This window comes from Canis lupus, chromosome X (assembly GCF_003254725.2).
Source record: "Canis lupus dingo isolate Sandy chromosome X, ASM325472v2, whole genome shotgun sequence".
Lineage (NCBI taxonomy): Eukaryota > Metazoa > Chordata > Mammalia > Carnivora > Canidae > Canis > Canis lupus.
The window spans coordinates 26,121,692-26,147,126 of record NC_064281.1 but is presented as its reverse complement, the minus strand read 5'-3'; the positions used below and the strand labels follow the sequence as shown (position 1 = coordinate 26,147,126).

The window sequence follows — 25,435 nt, the reverse complement described above, 5'->3', positions numbered from 1 at the left end:
GCAAAGGGAATGGCTTCATCTTTCCACCACTTGTCATCATAACTGCAGCTCTACCCACGTGTTCCTCATCTACCATGGATGAGATGTCTGAACTCCTACTGGAGCCCAGTGGTCTACTTATCACTGGATCCCAGTCCCTCGTGCCTACTCAGTGATTTTCTCCTGTCATTTAGCCCCTTGTCTTGTAGCACCCCTTTCTCTTTTCCAGCCGCATCATTATGAAAATATATCCATCACACATTTACGATGTTTCATATTAAAAGGCAAAGCAAAGCAAAACAACAGCCTCTTCCTTTTTTAATTTTTATTTAAATTCAAGTTACTTAACATAGAGTTTAGTATTGGTTTCAGGGGTAGAATTTAGTGATTCATCACTTGCTTACAACACCCAGAGTCCATCACAACAAATGCCCTCCTTAACGCCCCCCTCTAGCTCATGCCCCTGCCCACCTCCCCTCCAGCGACCCTCAGTTTGTTCTTGCTAAGAGTCTGTTATAGTTTGCCTCCCTCTCTGTTTTTATCTTATTTTATTTTTCCTTCCCTTCCAACACCAGCCTTTTCTTAGCCACACATTTGCCCTCAGCTAAGCAAAACTCCCTGAAGGAGTCGTTTCTTACTTGATTCTGCTCTCTTAATCTCCCATTCCCTCACTAACAGGTCCCAATTAGGGCTTCTTCCCCAGCACTCTGCTGAAACCTCTCCTGTCAGGGGTGCCTATGATCTTGTTAAATTCAAAAGTCAATTCTCATGTAGCTTTTAACATAGTTGGTCTCTCTCTTGCCTTTTAATTTTTAATTTTTATTTTTTTACGATTTTATTTATTTATTCATGAGAGACACAGAGAGAGGCAGAGACATAGGCAGAGGGAGAAGCAAATTCCCTGCAGAGGAGCCCAGTGCGGGTCTTGATCCCAGAACCCCGGAGCACGACCTGAGCCAAAGGCAGATGCTCAACCACTGAGCCATGCAGATGCCCCTGACTGTCCCTTTCTTGTCCAGCTGCCAGGGTCCAAGGAAAAAAAGAAGATAATTATCCGATCCCGGCCCAGGTCCAGGTCCTGGGTGAGAAAGTCCAAGAACCAAGTGCTGTGAACCTGCTTCTCCCCGCGGGAGTGCCCACCCCGCAGACGGAGGAGACGGCCAGTGGCGCGCAGGGCGGGGCGGAGCCTGGCGCCACCAAAGCCAACGCTGGTCGCACCGTCGGGTCCCCAAGGTCCCCAGCCCTGCCCGGGACGGCTGCAGTGGCCATGCAGAGCCGCTTCTCCAGTCCCGGGGGTGCGCGGCCAGCAGGCAGGTGCGCGGCCAGCCCGACGACTGCACGTCTGGCAGGAGGAACCGGAGTGGCCGCAGCAGCGGAGCAAAAAGCCATTGATTTGTTCCTGGATTCTGACATCTTCCGTCGCGTATTATAGCTGTGCGTTGTTTGCTCCCTGCTATTTTGCGAGTCTGGAGAGGGCCGACCCCGCATCTCGTCCATCCCTGTGTCCTCTGCATCAGGGGCCTGGCTCCTGCGCAGGGTAGGTGCCCACGAACGTCTGCGCCTTGAACTGTGACAGCTGGATAAATGTCAAAGCCGCGGTTAAAAGCTATAGATTCTCTCTGCCAGCCTCCAGTTCTAATCAGATAATGTTCCCTGGTTTTACCCAACTTTGAAAAAGTTACTTTCAAGGTCAGGAATGAGGGAACATTCCGCCCGTTCTCTTTTATGAGCAGACACAAAGATTAGGTTTGCTTTTTCCTTTTTAGTTCTCCTAACATCGGGCTGATTGATGGAAGGTAGAGAAAAGTAATAAACCTTTATTCACAGAACTACAAAACCCTCTCCGGCTGCCACCTCCTTCCCCCTCTGGAGATAGATGGGGCCATTGCTATTATGAAATATACAGCAGAGGGGTATTTTTCCAGGAATCCCTCGGCTACTCATCTACATCTTGACTACTTCTTGATAAAGATATCACCCTCCAGACAGAAGCTGTCATCAAGACAAGCAGGCCACATATACATTTAACTGTTTGGTTTCTTAAACGGAATAGCAGCTTAACAATGAAAAATTGCTCCTTTCACCTCAATGATTTTCCAGCACTGGCGGGGAAGCGTACTAGGTCACCGGGAGAAATTTCAGAAATAAATTAGTCATAATGCCCCATGCCACGGCGCCCTCCTGTTCTTGATTTCAGCGAGTGACAAGTGGCCAGGGGCCCAGCTGGCCGAGAGGGAAGCCAGAAGAAGCCATATGCACAGGTGAGCCAGGTAGCTGTCCACGCGGCGTGGTGCTGAGAGAAGGGTCCCGAAGCCCCAACACAGCCCTCCTGCCCACTGGGGGTGGACCCTGGTGCAGTTAGCTCTGGCTGCAACCCAAGCCTTCGTGGAACCGTGTGGCCTAGAACAAACGAGGATTCCTTCTTCACTCTTCTCCAGGCCACTAGGGCAGCTCTTCTTGCCCAGGCCACTTCTTGGACCCCTGTGGACAGAGGGCCGGCTGATGGCTGCGCAGGGCATGCGGAGCCTAGGATGGCCTCACTCTCGTGTCTGGCAACTGGCTCAGTGTCAGCCTGGTGGGGGGGGGGGGGTGATGAGGATGACTTGGCCCAGCACATGTGCCTCATCACCCCATAGGCTAGCACAGGCTCTGTCACACGGTGCTCTCGGGGTTCAATGTGCAGCCAGACAGCGAGTCCCAGAACACGGGCTTTCAGGCCTCTGCTTGGGGCAAGATCCTGGGACATAAGCCCAGATGGAAGAGATGAAGAAATAAAGGCTGCCTCTGAATGGGAGGACATACGAGGCCACGTTGGACAGGGGCACGCACATACAGACGAGAAGGATCTGTGACTCTTTTTGCAACATACACAGGCTCTAGCCTCCACAACACTTGCCTGCCTGAGTCATCTCTCTTTTGTCGCTCTCCTAGCAGGTAACAGCAGAAAAACACGTGACTGAAAAAAAGAAGGTGCTACCAGATGCCTTTCCTGGAGGCCTTTCCCAGTGGCCCACATTGGGTTTGCTGCATGCCACCTTGGAAGGCAGTCAAAGCAAACACCTGGAATGAAGAGATAAAGCACATGCTAAGAGGACAAAGCCTCCATCCAGGGCTACTTGTCTGGAAAAGGAATAGGGGAGGGAGGGCAGCCTGTTTCCTGAGTGAACTGTTGGGGGTGGGGGGTGATGAGAAAGGAGATATGGCAGGTGCAGGTAGGAAGGGGTGGACCTAGGAGAGGTTCGTGTTGCACCTTTGCTCCTTACTCCTTCCATCTATCAGCTCAGTGGCGTCAGAGTCACTCTGAGGCCACACTTCCTGGAAAAGTGGGCAGCATGGTTTAAAAAGTACTTGATTACACACAAAAACTGCATTTAGAAAGCAGAGTTTTCAGGTTTTACATTTAACCTTTTCTTTCATGGTGGTTTCAAGGAACAGAAGAATTGCAAGAATATGAATCATACATAGAACAGATGACCCTTTATCCAGAGTCACTTACTGTTACCATCTTGCCTCATTGGCTTTATCATTTGTGCTCTCACTTTCTGTCTCTGTGTGTCTCTTCTCCATTACTCTGAAATAATTCAGTATATACGTGTATATAGAGATCTTCCTTGACTTACGATGGGCTTACCTCTCGATAAAGCCATCGTAAGCTTAAAATACCATCAGTCAAAACTGCATTTACTACACCTAACCTACCAAACATCACAGCTCAGCCTAGCCCCCCTTAAACCTGCTCGGAACACTTACTTACGTTAGTCTACAGTTGGGCAAAATCATCTCGCACAAAGCTATTTTATACTAAAATGTTGAATATCCCATGTAATATACTGAATTCTGAACTGAAAATGAAAAACAGAATGGTTGTATGTGTACCAGTCGCTGATCCTCATGATGGCGTGGCTGCTGCTGCTGCCCAGCACCACAAGAGAGTATCATCCTGCATGTTGCTAGCCTGGGGGAAAAAATCCAAATTCAAAATTCAGAGTAAAGTTTCTGCTGGATGCATATTGCTTTTTCACCGTCTTAAGTCAAAAAGCACTAAGTGGAACCATCACGAGTTGGGGACTGTCTGTATATACATGCACTGTAGGGTGTGTGTATAAGTATATATGTGTGCACATATATGAAACCATTCAAGAGTAAATGGCATACATCATGGCTCTGTACCTGAAATACTTCAGCATATATATTTTAAGTATATATTCCGAGAACGAACACTGAAGCAGGGCCCCTCCATCTGGCAGGTGGGAGCCCCAGAGCAGTGCACGGGGTGCTTGGCTGGGCAAAGCCCCTCCCACGTGCGCTCCTCCCCTCCAGCCACAGCAGCCCTCCTCCACGCCCCTCTCTAAGTGCCCGTGGCCCGAAGACAGGAGCAAGCAACAGCAAGGGACAGCGAGGGACAGGGCATGTAGCCTCAAGGGACGCGAAGAAAGAGCAAGACCTTCGTGATTGCTTCTGGGAACTCAAACAACTGGAGCAGAGGAGGGAGGAAGAACACTTAAAGGTGTTGGGTTTTTTGGTTGTTTTTTTTTTTTTTTTTTTGGAACAGGGATGGGGAGGAAGGAAAGCACATGCTGCAAAGGAACATGCGGGCTTTTAGAAGGCATGGACAGGCATCCCAAAGACACCTGTTCTCTACTTGTTTAATTTGCTCAGGGCTGGGGCACTTGGGCGGCTCAGCGGTTTAGCATCTCCCTTCAGCTCAGGGCCTGATCCTGGGATCCTGGGATCGAGTCTCACATCGGGCTCCCCGCAGGGAGCCTGCTTCTCCCTCTGCCTCTGTCTCTGCGTCTGTGTGTGTGTTTCTCATGAATAAATAGATAAAATCTTTAAAGAATAATAATAATGATTTGCTCAGGGCTGCCTTTCCGGGAAGTCTTGGGAGGACTTAAACACCACAGGCATCGCAGTGGTACACATTGAAACGGCATGTCTTTTCTCCTAAAAACATTCTAGCATCATTTTCCCCATTTGGAATGATCATTTCCTCCTGTTTCTCCAAGTGCGAAGCTGCACGCTCCAGCTGGGAAGGTTGTTGACTGCGGCTTGCTGGCCTCTAGTGGCTGGGAAGGAACCTCCCAGCTCCTGGCTCTGCTCGGCTTCATTGTAACTCTAGGGAGGAGGGGGAAGGCAGCTAGGTGCTAGGTGTCCTCGCTGCTAACCTCGTGAAGGGTTTCTTGGGAATATTAGATAATCTGCTTCTTTACCCAAACCCCCGTTTACCTGGATAAGAAACTTTCGTTGGCCCAGAACAAATCATGGAGTTAGGCCCAAACTCAAGCCCCTTGAGATGTGGATAACATTCTATGGATAAGGCTTTCCAGTTTCTCTGATGAAAAGTGCAAAAATAGATGGCAGGCAAGACATGTTTGGGGGATACTCTCACAAGCCTGTGAAGAGGAAGTTCAACTGGAAATAACCTATGAAAAAAAAAAGAAATAACCTATGTTTGTAAATTCTAAAGAAACATATACATATACAATATTATTTTTGGGGAAAAAATCAGTGATCAAGTCACCTCTATAATAGTTTCTTGGACATTTGCAACTTCTCCAAGCTTCAGTTTGCTCATCTAGGAATAACAGTACATCCCACAGGCATGTATTGCTGAGTCACTCAGTCACTCAGCAAACCTCAAACCTAGTTAAGGTTTACCTTTGGCTGTGCGGGACTGACAGTTATTAAAGATTAATAAATTCAGCTATTATCATTTTTTAAGTAGTGTTATTCTCTGGGAGATACAGTCACATGCTCAGATGTATGACAGGATGGACTAGAAAGCCATCTCAGGCCTACAGTTCCACATCACATGGCTCTATGACCCACATCATTGCTTGCAATTTTATGAGCACAGGAAAACAGCAGAAGAGACCAGAGACACTGTCACAGTACAAGCCCTGGGTCAGTCCTGTGCCACACAATGAAGGGGAACTCCATCCTTTCATCCCCATAGACAGGCACTCAGATAGCTCCCAGACACACAGGGATGCTCTCGGAATGACACAGGGGCTGCCAGTGACAGCAATCTCCCTCCCAGTGCCGTGTGCCAAGAATGCTTTCCAAGTGGACAAAAAGATTGGCATCAAGCTGAAGTCGATCAAAATAGTAAGACGTTGCAAGATGGCTGGAAAAATAAAGCAGACCTAAATAAATGACTAATCATAAACACTGGCAAGGATGATTTAGACGTCAGTCTGATTTTTGTGTGTTATAAATAATATCAATCCTTCGTATTTTGGCAGAAAATAATGCAAATAATATCACATAATTAATCATTTATATCAGACAATAATAGAGTTCATAGAATTCTGTGATTAGGGTGCATAGGAAGAAACTAGATATGTTTGTATTGTGACACAGAACCTACATATACTCAATTCTTCAATATAGAAAGGTAAAATAACAAAGTGGTGAATTAACTGTAGTAAATAATAATAATGAGCCAGAAACTGTTAAGAAAAATTTGTCATTTTAAATCAGCCATAATTGGATTGTAAGATATTTATAGTTTGGAATTACATGGCAAAAATATAATAATATCAGGGTGCCTGGGTGGCTCAGTCAGTTAAGCATCTGCCTTTGGCTCAGGTCATGATCCCAGGGTCCTGAGATGGAGCCCCGCATCGGGCTCCCTGCTCAGGAGGGGAGCCTGCTTCTCCCTTTGCCTGATGCTCCTCTTCCTTGTACTGTCTCTCTCTCAAATAGATAAATAAAATATTTAAAATATATGCATATATAATAATATCAAAATAGCCCATGTTTGTTGAGCTCTTATTGAACACTGGATGCTATGCAAAGTGATTTTCATGCATTATCTCATGTAATCCTTGAGACAGATAGTGTATTATCCCATTTTACAGATGATAGTATGGTTCTTACAGAATTTTTTTCCTTCTCTTTCATATAATTTGCCACGATATATAATGACACATTTATTTGCTTGGGTATTTGATGTCAAACATGCAATTACAATATATGTTTCTTGAGTACAGCAATTATCACTGTTTCACTAAGCTTTCCTTAGCAAAGTGCTTAGCACATAGCAATTAATATTTGCTAACTAAAGGAATGAATGTCAGAGAATTAAGAAACTTGCCCATAATCATTCAGCCTTGGGAATCCTGTTTTAGGAACTGTTAGCTTTTGGAAATACTGCATATACTATATTGGTTTTAAATATATGAAAATATGGAGCTAAGATAACCATCTTAAAGCCATAAAAAGTCAGAAGTGATATCAGCAACACGGCTGAATAAGAGGTCCCTCATTCACATCTCCACTTTAACAACTTGGAATCTATCCATGGGCAAAAGCACCCTTGTGGGAGCTGTGTGATTCAGCACTGTATGATGAGAGACTTGGGAAAAGTATCACCCATCCACGCATCAGGTAATGGTAGACAGATCTTGGTCTCAGCTGTGAACCCTGAGGTCCATAAACTGGTTCCAGCCCCTCTTGGCTATGGTCCAGAAGCCCTTGGAGAACACAGTCTTTGATAATCACCCATGGACAAGAGAGCCTTTGTGTAAGTCCAGGTTTCCAGCAGCCAAGTTTCAGCACACCATTGAAGAAAAAAATATGAGTTTGGACACATCAGAAAGGGTAAGAGGAATAGTTGGACTTTACCCGTGTCACCCCTTTCCCAGGTGGCACAGCTCAGTGCCAGGGAGACCTTCCCAGTCCATGGTTCTTCCCACAGGGAGTACGTGAATGAGTAGCCATCTTCCCCAACTGTACAGGATGCTGCCAAAGAGAACTATTTCTCTCTCACACCCCATCCAGAGTACTGAATTGTGAGCTGCATGACTTGGGGGTGGGAAGAGGCTGGGAGAACAGCAGATAGGACACTCAGAGGGCATTAAAGGACGCAGATCCTAATAACTGCATCAAGGATTCCATCAAGAAGCCCGCCCACGTGCAACTCAGAACATCTCACCCATAGATCCCTGCAATGGGCCAATGAGTACACCCTGTGCTCCATGCCTCATCCACATGCATCTCCACCCTGTGACCAGCTCCCTCTGCATGCTCTTGATCAGCTAAAGCAAGCTTTGGCAGATGGCTAGCAAACATGTGCAGAAAGCCTGCCTAAATCTGTGGGCAGGGAGAGACCACAAACTGTTTGGCTCTGCCCCTGGGAAAGCAAAAGGAAGGCTGTCAGCACACAAGCCTGATACTTTGCAAGATCAACAGGAGGCATCCGAGCTTAAGAATTCTGCCAACAGAGAGCAAGAAACATGGAGCAGGTGTATCCATAGAGGGTCTGGGAAAGCCTCAGAATCCCTATCAGGGCTCACAGAAGGTATTTATCTCCTGAAGGCAGCTAGTAAAGACTAGAGGGAGTGACGACTACTTCAAATGGGAAGACAGTGAGGCAAGACTTCAAAGAACATGAAAAAAGCATGGAAACATGACACCACTAAAGGATTACAATAATCTTCCAATAACCAATCCCAAAGACTTGGAGATCTGTGCTTTACCTGATAAAGAATCAAAAACAATTAATAAGATGGCATTGGTAAATCTGTACTTATCAATAATTGCTCTAATGGTAAATGAATCAAATTACCTATCAAGAGGTATAGAGTGGCTGGGGGATACAGAAAAAAAACACACATACTACATACAAGAGACTCACTTCAGCTTTAAGGATACACATGGTTTCAAAGTGAAGGGATGGAAAAAGATATTTTATGCAAGTAGAAACCAAAAGAGAATAGGGTTAGCTATACTTATATCAAACAAAATAGACTTTAAGCCAAAAAATGGTAACAAGAGATGAAGAAAGTCATATTATAATGATAAAAGAGTCAATTCATCAAGAAGCTATAATAATCATAAGTATATATGAACCCAACATCAGACCCCTAAATATATTAAGCAAATACAGACAGATCTACATGGAGAAATAGACAATACAATAATAATAGGAGACTTAAATATCCCACTTTCAACAATGAATAGATCATCCAGACAGAAAATCAATAAACACTGCAATTGAACTATACTTTAGACCAAATTGACCTAACACACATATACAGAATATTCCATCCAACAGCAGCAGAATATACGTTCTTCTCAAGTGCACATGGAAATCCTCCAAGATACATCATAGATTAGACCATAGAATAAGTCTTAGCAAATTTAAGAATATTAAAACCATACCAAGTATCTTTTCTGAATCCAAAGATATGAAACTAGAAATCAATAAGAAGAGGAAAACTGAAAAAATTCACAGATATGTGGATATTAAACAACACAGTCCTGAATAAACAATGAGTCAAAAAAGGGAAATCAAAAATATCTTGAAACAAATGAAAATGGAAAGACAATGTACCAGTACTTATAGAATACAGCTAACGCAGTTCTAGGAGGGAATTTTATGGGGGCATCTGGCTGGCTCAGTTAGTGAAGCTTGCAACTCTGGATCGCAGGGTTCTAAGTTCAAGACCCATTTTGAGCATAGAGATTACTTAAAAATACAATTTGTTTTAAAAAATAAGAGGAAATTTTATAGTGAAAAGTGCCCACTTTAAGGGACAACAAAGATCTCAAATAAGCAACCTAACTTTACACCTCAAAAAATATAAAGAGCAAACTAAACCCAAAGTCAGCAGAAGGAAAGAAATAAGAAAGATCAGAACAGAAATAAATGAAATGGACACCAGAAAGACAATAGAAAAGATCAACTAGACTATGAAAAAAAGAGAGAAAATATAAATAACATCAAGAGTGAGAAAAAGATTACAACTAATACCACAGAAATACATAAGACTGAGAAGAGACTCTTATAAATAATTATATGCCACCCAAGTAAATAACCAAGAAGAAATGGATAAATTATTAGAGACATACAACTTACCAAGACTGAATCATGAAGAAATAGAAAACCTAAACAGAGCAATAATGAGTAAAGAAATTGAATCAATAACCAAAAATCTCCCAATAAAGAGAAGCCCAGGATCAATTGGTTTTACTGAGGAATTATACCAAACATTTAAAGAAGAGTGAATGCCAATCCTTCTCAAACCCTTCCAAAAAACTGAAGAGGAATTTATATCCCCAAACTCATTTTCCAAGACCAGCATTACCCTGATGCCAAAGCCAGATAAGGACTCTACAAAACTATAGACCAATATCTGATAAATATAGATGCAAAAAAATGCAAAACATTAGGAAACTAAATTCAACAGCACATTAAAAAGGTCATTTACCATGACCAAGTAGAATTCATCCCTGGGATGCAAGGACGGTTCAATGTACGCAAACCAATCCACGTGATACACCACATTAATAAAGTGAAAGTTAAAAATCAACTATACTGCAATTAAAATAAAAACGTAGGGACACCTGGGCGGCTCAGCGGTTTAGCGCCTGCCTTCGGCCCAGGGTGTGATCCTGGAGTTCCCGGATCGAGTCCCACATCAGGCTCCCTGCATGGAGCCTGCTTCTCCCTCTGCCTATGTCTCTGCCTCTCTGTGTGTCTGTAATGAATAAATAAATAAAATCTTTTTTAAAAAATAAATAAAATAAAATAAAAACTTAATAAATAGGGTGCCTGGGTGGCTTAGTTGGTTAAATGTCTGCCTTAGTCTCAGGTCATGATCCCAAGATCCTCGGATCAAGTTCCATATCAGGCTCCCTGCTCCATGGGGAGCTTGCTTCTCCCTCTGTCTCTGCCTCCTTCTCTCTCTCTCTGTGTGTCTTATGAATAAATAAACAAAATCTTAAAAAATGAAAAAAAACTTAAAGAAGAAAAAGAAAAGAAAAAATCACACTATCATATCAATATATGGAAAAAAAGCATTTAACAAAACACAAATCCTTTTATGATAAAAAATACTTAACAGATTAGGTACAGAAAGAAGTAGCTCAACATAGTAAAGGTGGCCCACAGCTTATATCATACTTAATGGTGAAAGATTGAAAACTCTTTTTCTAAAATCAGGAACAAAATAAGGATGCTCACTCTTAGCTCTCTTCAACACAGTACTGGATGCCCTAGCCAGAGCAGTAATGTAAGAAGAAATGAAAGGTATCCAAAAATAAAAATAAATAAATAAAAGGTATCCAAATCAGAAAGAAGTAAAAATATCTATGTTTGCAAACGATATGATCTTATATATAGAAAATGCTTAAGAATCCACCCAAAAAAGCCCTGTTAGACCTAATGAACTAATTCAGTAAAGTTGCAGGATATAAAATCAACATACAGAAATCAGTTACACTTCAATACATGAATAGCATAATATCTGAAAAAGAAATAACACAGTCACATTCATGGTAGCATCAAAAACAATAAAAATATTTCAGAATAAATTTAGCCAAGGAGGTGAAAGATTTGTACTGTGAAAACTAAGATTTTGCTGAAAGAAATTGAAGAAGAAACAAATAAAAGGAAAGATACTCTGTGTTCATGGACTGGAAAAATTAATATTGTTAAAATGTCCATATTACCCAAAAACATCTATGGCTTCAATGCTGTATCTGTCAAAATTACGCTAGCATTTTTCACAGAAATAGAAAAAGCAATTCTAAAAATCATATGGAACTCCAAAAGATCCTGACTAGCCAAAGCATCTCAAGAAAGGAAAATAGAGCTAAAGGCATCACACTTCCTGACTTAAAACTACACTATAAAATTATAATTATCAAAACAATATGGTACTGGCATAGAAATAGACACATAAACCAATGAAACAGAATCAAGAGCCCAGAAATCAACCCAAGCATATATAGTCAATTAATATTTGAAAAGGGACCCAAGAACACGCAATGGAGAAAGGATAGTCTCTTCAATTAAGTGATGTTGGGAAAAGTGGTTAATCACGCACAAAAAGAATGAAATTGGACCCTTATTCTACACCATCCACAAAAGTTAATTCAAAATGGATTAAGGACTTAAACTTAAGACTTGAAACCATAAGACTCCTAAGAGAAAAAAATAGGAGAAAATGTCGTTGACATTGGTCTTAGCAACAGTATCCGGATATGACACCGAAAGCACAATCAACCAAAGCAAAAATAAATAAGTGGGACTATAATTAACAAAATGAGAAGGCAACCTACAGAATGGGAGAAAATATTTACAAACCACATAGCTGATAAAGGGTTAATATCCAAAATATATAAGGAATTCATACGACTCAAAAGCAAAAAAGCAAACAATCCGATTTAAAACTCAGCAGAGAAAAAAAATAAAAATAAAAAATAAAATAAAATAAATAAAACTCAGCAGAGGAACTGAATAGACATCTTTCCAAAAGAGAGATAGAAATGGCCAACAGGTACATGAAAAGATGCTCAACATCAGTCATCATCAGGGAGACGCAAATCAAAACCACCATGAGATTATCACCTCATGCCTGTTAGAATGGCAATTTTCAAAAAGACAAGAGATAACAAGTGTTGGCAAGGAAGTGGAGAAAAGGGAACTCTTGAGTGCCACTGATAGAAATGGAAATTGATGCAGCCACTATGGAAAACAGTATGGAGATTCTTCAAAAAATTAAAAATAGAATAACCATATGATCTAGCAATCGCTCTTTTGAGTATATATCCAAAGGAAATAAAAGCAGGGTCTCAAAGAGAGGTCTGCACTCCCGTGTTCACTGCAGCATTATTTACAATAGCTAAGATACATAAACAACCTAATTGTCCTTTTACAGATGAATGGACAAAGAAGATCTTGTACATGGATTATTTTTCAGCCGTGAGAAGGAAGCAAATACCATTTGCAACAGCATGGATGGATCTTCAGGGCATTATGCTAAGTGAAATAAGTCAGACCAAGAATATACTGTACGCTATCACTTATATGTGAAATCTGAAAAGGTCATCCTCATAAAAGTAGAGATTGGAGGGATGCCTGGGTGGCGTCTGCCTTCGGCTCAGGGTGTGATCCCAGGATCCCAGGATCGAGTTCCACATCAGGCTCCCTGCATGGAGCCTGCTTCTCCCTCTTCCTGTGTCTCTGCCTCTGTGTGTGTGTGTCTCTCATTAATAAATAAATAAAATCTTTAAAAAAAAAAAAGCAGAGAGTGGGATGGTGGTTTGCCAGGGGCTGGTTTGGGGCGGGGGGTGGGGAGGGTGGAGATGTCAGTCAAGAGCACAAACTTTCAATTATAGGATGAATAAGTTCTGAGGATCTAATGTACAGCATGATGACTACAGTTAGTACTGTATTATATATTTAAAAGTTGCTGAGAATAAATCTTAAATGTTCTCACTACTAAAAGGAAATGATAATTATGTGGGGTGAACTAACCCTGCTGTGGTAATCATTTCATAATATATAAATCTATCAAATCATCATGTTGTATGCCTTAAAATTACACAATGCTATATGTCAATTATATCTCAATAAAGCCAGAATAAAAACTAGAAGGGGTCAAACAGAAGGAAAAGCTCAAATGATTATAGAGTTGCTAGCTCCAAAGTCCTTGAATTGCTGGATGAATGCAAGCAACCACCTACGTTCAGACTTTCTGTTTTGAAGAAAAAAAAAATAACTGAACTCTGTTTTTATTTAAACCGTTGTGAGGCAGGTTTTATGCTACTTGCAGCTTCAAGTACTCCTGATGGACTCCCCTGTGCCCACGAGAGCCACAGTTCTCGTTCAGCTGCTCACACAGAAGGTTTTGAACAACCATACCATAGAGGTCCTAGGTGGCCAGGAAAATATTGTTTCACATGGCAGTTGAAGAACTTGAGGGCTCTTTGCTTTTTGTGCTTCTAAGATTGGGAGGCAGAGAGGGAGGAAGGCAGGGATAGGGGTATTTTAGAGCAAAGTTTAGGACTGGGCTCTAAAGACTGTGAGACTCAGGACTCCCGGGTCTAGTCTAAAACCTCTTAGTGCGACACCAGATTGACCAAGTGTTTACCCAACACAGAAGCCCTGAGCAGTATGGAGAAAAAGCAATCTGAGAGAAGTGAACGTAAGGGGACGCAGAATATACCTGGAGATGAAGAATTTCCTTTCAAGTTGAGTGGCTGGACTGCCGTGGGGGCCAGCTGGAGTGGAGATGGTGGGGACCGATGTCCTGACACAAGTCAGCAGTCGGGAAGGGGAGCAAGCGGTTAGCCAGGCAAGCAGGTTTCCCACCTCACCCGAGACCCACGGAGCCTTCCTAATCATTTGCCCCATGGGAGGCACAGCTCCATGCATGTGCACATGGCATGGAGGACTCACCGCACCTAGGGCTGTTGCAGATCCTCAGGGAGATCTGAGGCCCAAAAACTTGTGGACACTCCCTCCTGACCCAATCAAACTGATGAACATCAGAATGCAGGTGGACAGTCCTTTCACCCACGAGGTGACGCTGCACAGACGTTTTCTAACATATGGAACCAACAGCAGCCACAAAGGATTGCAACTCTTTAGTGCACATGAAGTTTTGGATTCCTACCTATACTTGTGTCACTTGAACTTTGGATCTGCGTCTGCAGAATGCTAAGCATGTTACCAGACACTGGTTGTGATTGCTCCCACCAGAACTGGGGGTGTTCCGGGCCCCTTCTCTGTTTCTGTGGTTAAATAGAATGCTGATTCCATTGCACCAGCAGAGCCCACACAGACTCAGAGAGCCACAGGTTGAAGCAAGACCATAAAGGTAAATCTCCTGTTTTCCAGGTGAATAAACTGAGGCCCAGAATTGTTACGAAGCTAATTTGAGTGGAGACCAATAATATGCCTCTACAATGCCATGCTTGTATCCTAGCGCACCCCTCCTGGCAGGAAAGGGTCCCCATGCAGTGTTTTCTAAAAGACCCTTATACAGGAGACATGAACAGACATTTCTCCAAAAGAAGGACAAACATCATATGGTCTCATTCATTTGGGGAATATAAAAAATAGTGAAAGGGAATAAAAGGGAAAGGAGATAAAATGAGTGGGAAATATCAGAAAGGGAGACAGAACATGAGAGACTCCTAACTCTGGGAAACAAACTAGGGGTGGTAGAAAGGTAGGTGGGTGGGGGGTGGGGGTGACTGGGTGACGGGCACTGAGGGGGGCACTTGATGGGATGAGCACTGAGTGTTATTCTATATGTTGGCAGATTGAACACCAATAGAAAATAAATTTATAAAAAAAATAAAAAATAAAAAGACATTTCTCCAAAAAAGACAACCAGATGGTCAACAGACACATGAAAAGATGCTCAATATCTCTGATCATCAGGGAAATGCAAATCAGAACCACCATGAGATATGACCTCACACCTGTCAGAATGGCTAAAATCAACAACACAAGCAACAAGTATTGGCGAGGATGTAGAGAAAGGGGAACCCTCTTACACTGTTGGTGGGAATGCAAACTGATGCAGCCACTGTGGAGAACAGTATGGAGGTTCCTCATAAAGTTAAAAATAGAACTACCCTGTGATCCGGTAATCACACTACTGGGTATTTACCCAAAGAATACAAAAACACTGATTCGAAGGGATATATGCACCCCTATGTTTATTGCACCATTATTTACAATGACCAAATTATGGAAGCAGCCTAAGTGTCCATCAATAGAGGAATGGATAAAGATGATGTGAGATATGTGTATGTGTGTAATGGAATATCATTCAGACATCAAAAAGAATGAAATTTTGCCATTTGCAAGGACATGGATGGAGCTAGAGTGTATTATGCTAAGTGAAACCAGTCAGAGAAAGACAAATACCATATGATCTCACTCATATGTGGAATTTAAGAAACAAACAGATGATCAAAGGGAAAAAAAAGAGACAAACCAAAAAAATAGACGCTTAATTCTAGAGAACAAACAGATGGTTACCAGAGGGGAGGTGAATGGGGCAAATGGGTGAAATAGATGATGGGGATTAAAGAGTATACTTACCACAGTGAGCACCAAGTAATAAATATATGAAGTGTTGAATCATTATATTGTACACCTGAAACTAATATAACACCCTAGGTTGAGATCCCTGGGCGGCGCAGCGGTTTGGCGCCTGACTTTGGCCCAGGGCGCGATCCTGGAGACCCGGGATCGAATCCCACATCGGGCTCCTGGTGCATGGAGCCTGCTTCTCCCTCTGCCTGTGTCTCTGCCTCTCATGAATAAATAAAATTAAAAAAAAACACCCTAGGTTAACTACACTGGAATTAAAATAAAATTTTAAAAATAGGGGCACCTGGGTGGCTCAGTAGGTTAAGCATCTGCCTTCAGCTCAGGTCATGGTCCAAGAGTCCTGGGATCAAGCCCCGCATTGGCTTCCCACTCACCAGGGAGTCTACTTCTCCCTCTTCCTCTACCCCATCCTGTGCTCATTCTCTCTCTCTCTCTCTCTCTCTCTCTCTCTCTCTCATAAGCAAAATCTTTTTTTAAAAAAAATAAGGGGGCACCTGGGTGGCTCAGTGGTTGAGCATCTGCCTTTGGCTCAGGTCGTGATCCCAGGGTCCTGGGATCGGTCCCCACAGGGAGCCTACTTCTCCCTCTGCCTATGTCTCTGCCTCTCTTTCTGTGTCTCTCATAAATAAATAAAATATTTTTTAAGAATTAAATAACTGCAATGCCTGGGTGGCTCAGGGGTTGAGCACCTGCCTTTGGCTCAGGGCGTGATCCCAGGGTCCTGGGATCGAGTCCCACATCAGGCTCCCTACGTGGTGCCTGCTTCTCCCTCTGTGTCTCTACCCCTCTCTCTCTCTGTCTCTCATGAATAAATAAAAATCTTTTTGAAAAATTAAAAATTAAAAAAATAAGTCACTAAATAAATTAACTAAAGGCTCCTTATAGGGCTGCACCAGCCGATGGTTGTAGGAAGCTTTAGTGCCATATGGGATTGTCGGTACTCCACGGCAGTGCAAGGAACCCCCTTGGGAGACAGCAATGACCGAAAAATAGTCAGCTGAAAGAAGGTGGGTTGACAATGCAGTCATTTGGAAAACCATTTAATTTCAGTTGCTGCCAACTTCAGATAAGAAGCATATACACAATCACCTAAGCCAGGAGCACCACTTAATATTTTTTCTAAGTATTTAAATATTACCACTTATTGGTGATTACCTCTGCATATTTGTAGGAAAACAAATAAAATGAAATGTATTACTGGGATATTAAGCCACATTTTGTTGCAAGGAATTTAAATAAATTTTATATTTCAGTCTGCCAATTATGTTATTTCTTTCCAGTTTCTGAATATAATTAATTAAAACAGTAATGGGTCTGTAATCAAAGTTTATATTAATATTTGGATTGTTAAAGTACGGAGAGAAAATCATTTCCCACACAGCACATCTTTTACTTAGCTAATTAAATAATTTCCCATTTTAGACTAGGAGAAAAAAAGAGAGGTAGAAAATAACTTTGAGGTTTGTAACGTGAGCAACTCGGAGGATGAATTCACATAGTTAGCAATACACTAATAGCTGTGGGGGATTGTTTGCAAAAAGAACTGTAATAATTTCCTCTCTCTCTCCATGCGCCCTTGACCCTGATTCTTGGCTCACCCATATGACTTGCTTTGGCTAATGGAACAATAGCGAATGTGACGTCAGTGAAGACTTGAAAAGTACTTGGGCGTTGCTCTCAGGAGCTCTGTAATCACAACCATGTGAATGAGCCCAGGCTAGCCGGCTGAATAATGAGGGACACAGGTCAAGTCATCCCCGGCCTCACGTGACATAGAGGCAATAACTAGAAATGTGAACAAAACCATCCGAGATGAGCCAGCCTCACAGCCTGGATTACCTAGACTGGAAGAATACACAGCCAAATAATAATAATTAATTACAAATATTTTGTTGTTTTTTAAATGTCTCTTAAGCTTTTAAAATTCTTTTAAATGAAAAAAAATTCTTTTAAATGTTATAAAAGAAAAAAATGTTATAAAAGGTACCATCTTTAAGCACTGCATCTATAGAGAGAGAAAAAAAGAAAAGATTAAACAATGTAGAGCTATGTTTCTTTGTTTCATTCACAGTAAAATTCATATTGGATGAATATGGATCATATTACTACCTTCCTTAAATCCTCCAATGACTTTACATTTTACCACAAATAAATACAAACTCCTTACTGTAAAATCAGCCTCTGTCTTCCTCTCCGACCATGTCTAACTTCCTCACAAGAATGTCAGACTCATGAATTTTGTTTTAGATTATATTTTTCCTTGTTGCCAATAGTCAATTCAGTAAGCAGGTATTATTAAATAAATGATTGAACAGTCAGAGTAAATAAATGGCTCTATGGGTACTTGTGCTTTTATATCATATTTTTTATTTAATATACCAAAAGTGCATGAAATACATATGTCTTTAAAACGTAGTAAATGGGGATCCCTGGGTGGCGCAGCGGTTTAGCACCTGCCTTTGGCCCAGGGCACGATCCTGGAGACCCGGGATCAAATCCCATGTCGGGCTCCCTGCATGGAGCCTGCTTCTCCCTCTGCCTATGTCTCTGCCTCTCTCTCTCTCTCTCTCTCTCTCTCTCTGTGACTATCATGAATAAATAAATAAAATCTTTAAAAAAAAAATAAAAAAAAAATAAAACGTAGTAAATGTAAGTACTACTGTCTTTGAAAGTCTTTGGTGACAGTCACTGGTAGGCTGGTCAGTGGATGACTCCATGGAATTGGGGAATCTCAACAGGAATTTCGAAATCATGGAGTTATAAAATAATAGTGATATTTTCCTAGATCTCCCATGTATTTATATATTACAAACAATAAATGTGGGCTAGAATCTTCACATACAGCAATAAGAAGCACAGGATTTTATTTATTTATTCATGAGAGACACAGAGAGAGGCAGAGACACAGGCAGAGGGAGAAGCAGGCTCCATGTAGGGAGCCTGAAGTGAGACTCAATCCCGGCTCTCCAGGATCATACCACAGGCTGCAGGCGGCGCTAAACCGCTGCACCACGGGGGCTGCCCAGAAGCACAGGATTTAGACTTGGACTGGAGATTTCCATTTGACCGTCCAGTCTACACTCTACCAATCCATACTCCATTCTGTACCCCCAAAACTGAACTATCGCATCTTGTGGCTTAAGGTTGGGTGTGGTCAGTGGAAGCATTAACAGTTGATTGGAAGGTGAGAGGAGAGTAAGGACAAGGTATTTACTCCTCCTCCTCTGCTGGACTATGAGTTGCCATATCCTGCTATCAAAGGCCATAAATTCTGTCTAGTGGTCCTTTCCATACAGCTACTCTCACCTGGTTCTGGTCTTTCTTCCCTCTGTTTGCTCCCCCATGCTGGTGCTAGTCCTGGAGTATCACACCATCCCTTCTTTAAACCCCGCCCCTACCTTTGTAAGTGGCCAGTTTCTTAACTCACCTCAATTACCCACTTTAAATGTTCTATATGGGGACACCTGGGCGGCTCAGGGGTTGAGCACCTGCCTTTGGCTCAGGTCGTGATCCCAGGGTCCTGGGATCGAGTCCCACATCAGGCTCCCCCACAGGGAGCCTGCTTCTCCCTCTATGTCTCTGTCTCTGTCTCTCTCTGTCTCTCATGAATAAGTAAATAAAATCTTTTTTAAAAATAAATAAATGTGCCATATGGTTTATGCTGGGACCCTGAATGGTACACACATCGATCCCAGAATTGGCCCTAAGACACAGAACACTAAAATGCCATTCTGGGATCCGACGGATCACAAATCAGAGGAGTGCATAAAGCACTTCCTTGGGACGCTGGTAATCCCTGTGGATTCAGTGACATCACAATAATTCAGATGATCCCACAGCGCAGGTGAAGGGCAAGGTTCTGTGAGAGCAAATGGTTGTGGGGTTTGATCACTTGGCAATGAGAGTGATTATAAAGATTGCGGGGTGGGGTGGGGGGCAGCCCGGGGGGGGCTCAGTGGTTTAGCACCACCTTCAGCCCAGGGCGTGATCCTGGGGACTCGGGATCGAGTCCCGCGTCGGGCTCCCTGCATGGAGCCTGCTTCTCCCTCTGCCTGTGTCTCTGCCTCTCTCTCTCTCTCTGTCTCTCATGAATAAATAAATAAAATCTTTAAAAAATAATAAAATAAAATGAAAAATAATAAAGATTGCGGGATCAGCTGATATTTCTAATGACCCCACAGCTCCAGTGCCCAGAGGCCGGACATAAGCAGAACCACGGAGGCTCTGGTTTCTCCCGCACCCTCCAGATCCAGAGGCCCTGCGGCGGGAAGGAGGCGCTGCGGCTTCCCTAGCGGCCGCTCGGGAAGGCCAGGTGGCAGAGCCAAGGGTTGCAGAGGGTCTAACCTCCATCTGGTGAACTCTGACCAATGAAAGATGTGAGCCAGGAGGAAATCCGCAGACACGTTCCTCTTCCTTTGTCCTTCCCGCGGCTGTTCCCAGGAGCGGCGGCTGGCGAAGCCTGTCGAGAGAAACTAAACGGCAGGACCAGGACCGAACAATCAGGGCAGCTCCCCTTGAAGGCCCCGCCAGCGTGGAGATTCGCCCGTGCATCTGCTGTCCCTGCCTCTCCGCAGGTGCTTTCCCTTCCCTCTCCTTGTTTCTACCCTGGGATTGTACGTCTCAATTAGGGGGACGCACCCAGGACTGAGGGACAATCAGTGTTAAAATCTGAACAATTGGGGGATCCCTGGGTGGTGCAGCGGTTTGGCGCCTGCCTTTGGCCCAGGGCGCGATCCTGGAGACCCGGGATCGAATCCCACGTCGGGCTCCCGGTGCATGGAGCCTGCTTCTCCCTCTGCCTGGGTCTCTGCCTGTCTCTCTCTCTCTCTCTCTGTGACTATCATAAATAAATAAAAATTAAAAAAAATAAAAAATAAAATAAAATCTGAACAATTGGGACGCCTGGGGGGGCTCAGTGGTTGAGCGTCTGCCCTCGGCTCAGGGCGTGATCCCGGGATTCCGGGATCGAGTCCCGCTGCAGGCTCCCGTTAAGGCACCTGCTTCTCCCTCTGCCTCTGTCTCTGCCTCTCTATGTCTCTCATGAATAAATAAATAAATCTTTAAAAATTAATTAATTGATTGATTGATTAATAAAACCTTAACAATCACAGGCAAACCCAACTCTCGAGAAAATATGAGGATTTAAGCACTGAATCGGGTTCTGTTTTCTAAATCTGAAGTCAAACAATGGGGAGCAGCGGAAATGGACCCCCGGAACGGATCATAAGGCTAGATGGAAAGATGCCTGGGGATCCCTGAGTGGCCCAGTGGTTTAGCGCCTGCCTTCGGCCCAGGGCGTAATCCTGGAGTCCCGGGATCGAGTCCCACATTGGGCTCCCTGCATGGAGCCTGCTTCTCCCTCTGCCTGTGTCTCTGTCTCTCTCTCTGTCTCTGTGTGTGTGTGTGTGTGTCTCATAAATAAATAAATAAATAAATAAATAAATAAATAAATAAAATATTAAAAAAGGAAAGGGGCCTAATGTCACTCTTCTGTGACTTGGAGTCTAACTCCTGGCAGATACACCTGGGACCTTAGTACATTGCCACGATGATTCCTGAAGCTTCGGCCGACGAGATAATGGCCTATGGCGGATAGGCTGGAACTGCCCGACAGATCACCGAGAGGAGGTCACAAAGTGAGGGAGGGAGAATGTGACAACAGATTAATATAAGTAACTAGAGAGTTTCGGTCTCGGACTTTCCTTCTGGGGTAGGGGGGCCAAAGGACACTTCCCTTGATTAAAGGAATAAGGAATGCACTGGTGAGAAGGGCAACACCAGCTTCCAGAAATTCCGCATAGCCATCCTCTGTATACCAGCCTTGCTGCCACGAAAGCCCCAGGCTTCCTTAGAAGAGAGGTGATGGCTCCGGGAGTAGGCCTCCTGGCCCCTCTGGTCTCCACCAGATTTAATCAGCCAGTGCCTCCCCTTGGGGCTGCATTTCCACTGCAGGTCAAGGTCCTGTAAGCCAGCCCTCTCCATGACGCAGCCTTTTCGCCTGCAGGTTCTGCTTCCTCCCCTTCTTCCCACATTAGTCCTCGGAGGCCCCTGTCACTAGCTCCACGGAGCGACCCTGTGACTGTGGGCTTCCCAACATCCCTCTTGACTTTGTCAATAATCTCTTTCCTTAAATTGATTAATTCAACTGTACCATCTGTTTCCTGCCTCGGCCCTATATACACTTACAGTATATTTGGAAAATTTTCCCAGAAACCTTAGAGGAACTGGGTGGCTAGGGAAAAGGAACGGGAGGAAAAATTTCCAGTGTACACTTAATGAATTTAGAACCACATAAATGCATCCCTTATCAAAATGAACATTCCACACTAATGTATACTTTTTAAAATTATTTATTTATTTAAAGTAAGCTCTATGCCCAACATGAGGCTTGAACTCACCACCCTAAGATCAAGAGTTGCATGCTCCACCGACTGAGCCAGCCAGGTGCTCCTCATGTATACTTTCTTTTTTTAAAAGATTTTATTCATTTATTTGAGAAAGAGAGAGAGAGCAAACAGTAGGGAGAGGGAGAAGTAGGCTCCCCACTGAGCAAAGAGCCCAACATGGGGCTTAACTAAGCCACGGAGGGGCCCCTCGTGTACACTTTTAATAGCAATGTTAAATTTCTAAGAGACAGGAGAGACAATGTGGCTTTGATATCATAAGTCTTAAACATGTGACACAGGATTTCCAGTTCTAGAAATGTATCCCCCAAAAAGAATTGAAGGTAGAAAACTTCCTGTACCAGGAGGATTCACTGCAATCTTTCCTTATACAAAAGAACATTTGCTAATAATGCCAGTGCTCAAGGGGGGCATTTAGAGAAAAACATATGACAAACATCTCTGTAGCCATCAAAGATTGTGCTTTTAAGAAAAATTTTAAAGAACACAGGAGAATGTCATGATAGAATGTTATAGGGCAGAAATAGAATACAAATGAGAGTGTATAAAACTTAGTAAAATATGTGTGTACATTAATCTCTTTTACCAGTGTAGGCAACCAGGCAGAGAATAGTTAATATTTGTATGCATCCAAGGTCACAGGGTTATGAATTTGGATTTTGGAGAATATGAATAACAGAATACCCAACTCAAAGAACTGAAACGAGAAGTATTTCTTTTTCTCACCAAGATATCTGAGGGTGGGCAATACTAGGGTTAGTCTGGCTACTCAATTATGTCATTAAAGACCCCTATTCTTTCTTTCATTCCACTCTGTTGCCTTTAGCGTGTGAGCTTTTTGTCCTTGGGCTTGTCACCTTAGGTCACAGAATGACTGCTGCAACTCCAAATGTCACATCATCACAGGCAATGATCAAAGCAGGAAGGCCTTGGGAGCAAACTGGGTTCTAGCAAGCTCTTTGTCTGGGTTAGCTCTTGGGCATGGCTTGTACCCATGACACAACCAAGGGTTTCTCCAGATATATCTGCACTGCACAACGGGCTGTCTTATCATAACTGGACTCTTCTTGCTTAAATGACTTGAAACAAATGCAGAAAAAGAGTCAAGTTTCTAATGAATTCTCTTCATCTGGAAGATGAGTAAGTTGGACAAGATCATCTCTGAGGTCCCTTCCAGCTCTGCCAGGCTCTGATGAGAAAAAAGCCTGGCAGGAAACCCACCAAATTATTAGCTGCGGTGAATTTGGGATAGTGAAATCATGGAGAATTTTCATTTTCTTTTTTACAATTTCTGTTCTTGCCCAAATTTTCTGTAATGAATGTGTTATTTACGTAATGAGAAAATACATCATTTTTTAAATATCATAAACATTCTAAACTAGAAAACTGTTTTAAACGAACTTTGTAAAGGTAATATGTGGAGTTTTTAAAACTTGTCTGCCAAGAGTTCACCCTATTTTCATAAGACCTATTCCCATATTTTGACCACCCCACTGTATAGGTATAAATGTCACCTGCAGTTACAGTTATGGGCATCCTAGTAAAATAGTGGACATCACGCAGATGGTGAGCAAGCTATTTCTTCTCATGTGAGCTCGATTGCCTTAAACAACTGAAATTCCTCCAAGAAAAGATACAGAATATGTGGGTAAACTCATGATGCATTTGACTACCTAAAAAACCTAACTACAAATCACAGGATTGTGAAAGTGATAACATCTAGATTTATTTACAAGACATTCAGAACTGCATACCAATCTTTGTACTTTGTTTCTCATGGAAACTGAGTTGTCTTTCAACAAATTCCAAAGGTCTTTGGGTCTAATGAACCTCAAAAATTCCTTAACATTCATGAGACCCTGGCCTGTTAAGAAACAATAGGAAGGCGAGTTAATGCTTTTATTGGCAACAAATACCTGTCAGTTGAGTTTCCTATAGCGACAGACTCACTTCCTTCATTTTTGAGAAAATGTCTGCCAAATACCCACATTAGAAACACCATAGTTTGTCTCTATCAGTCTTTTTCATTTTTTTTTAAGATTTTATTTATTTATTCATAGAGACACACAGAGAGAGAGGCAGAGACACAGGCAGAGGGAAGCAGGCTCCATGCAGGGAGCCTGACGCGGGACTCGATCCCACGTCTCCAGGATCAGCCCAGGGCTGAAGGCGGCGCTAAACTGCTGAGCCATCCGGGCTGCCCCATTTTTCTTTCTTTCTTTTTTTTTTTTTTTTAATTAATTATGTAGGCTCCACACCCAGCGTGGAGTCCAACACCGGGCTCGAACTCACGACCCTGAGAGATGGAGACCTGAGCGGAGATCAAGAGTCAGGCGCTTAACTGAGCCCCGCAGCCATCCCTATTGGTCGTCTTTCAAGTAAAAATGGTGCTCCCTGAACAAAGCAGAGTTCAGTTCCCAACACAAACAATCCCACAAGTCCTTTGCTTGAAATGACAACCGACCTTTGGCACACAGCATAAAATCTGTCATTACACAAACTATTATAAATATGTGTGAGGATCGAATTTTTTTTTTTTTTTTTTTTTTAGGATCGAAATTTAACAAAATTAACCAGATGCCTGTGGCTCAGAGGTTGAGCATCTGCCTTCGGCCCAGGGCGTGATCCTGGAGACCCAGGATCGAGTCCCGCATCGGGCTCCCTGCGAGGAGCCTGCTTCTCCCTCTCCCTGCCTATGTCTCTGCCTCTCTCTCTCTCTCTGTCTCTCATGAATAAATAAAATCTTCTTTAAAAAAATTAACCATTTTTACTGCACATTCAAAGACATTGTAAGTGAAACTATCCTTTTTGGCAGTGATGTGGAGATAAAGAATATAACGACTATTAGTGCAGTTTGGTGTCAGTTCCTTAATTTGTGTTTAGAAGTCAGCAATTGGGCAGCCTGGGTGGCTCAGCGGTTTAGCGCCACCTTCAACCCAGGGCGTGATCCTGGAGACCCGGGATCGAGTCCCACATCAGGCTCCCTGCATGGAGCCTGCTTCTCCCTCTGCCTCTCTCTTTGTGTCTCTCATGAATAAATAAATAAAATCTTCAAAAAAAAAAAAAAAGGTCAGCAATTTTTCCCTCATTTGCTTTTTGCATTGACAACACAGAGAAAAATGCAAATACAGTCTCAGTATTATTATTTTGACCACATGGGCCCCCTGAAAGTATCCTGGGAACTCCC

General features: G+C 43.0%; 1 long non-coding RNA gene across 2 annotated transcripts; it reads right to left on the bottom strand.

Annotated features, from left to right (window-relative positions):
- Positions 1–305: 305 nt before the first annotated feature.
- Positions 306–25,185, bottom strand: LOC112654802 (uncharacterized). Of its 2 annotated transcripts, none has more exons than XR_007409420.1 (3): positions 20,189–25,185; positions 5,206–5,402; positions 306–3,934 (listed from the first exon to the last, which is right to left on the bottom strand). It is a non-coding gene; the product is annotated as an uncharacterized LOC112654802 (long non-coding RNA). The 2 variants fall into 2 exon arrangements; XR_003133374.3 differs by having other exon boundaries at positions 315–1,555.
- Between the last annotated feature and the right edge of the window lie 250 nt (positions 25,186–25,435).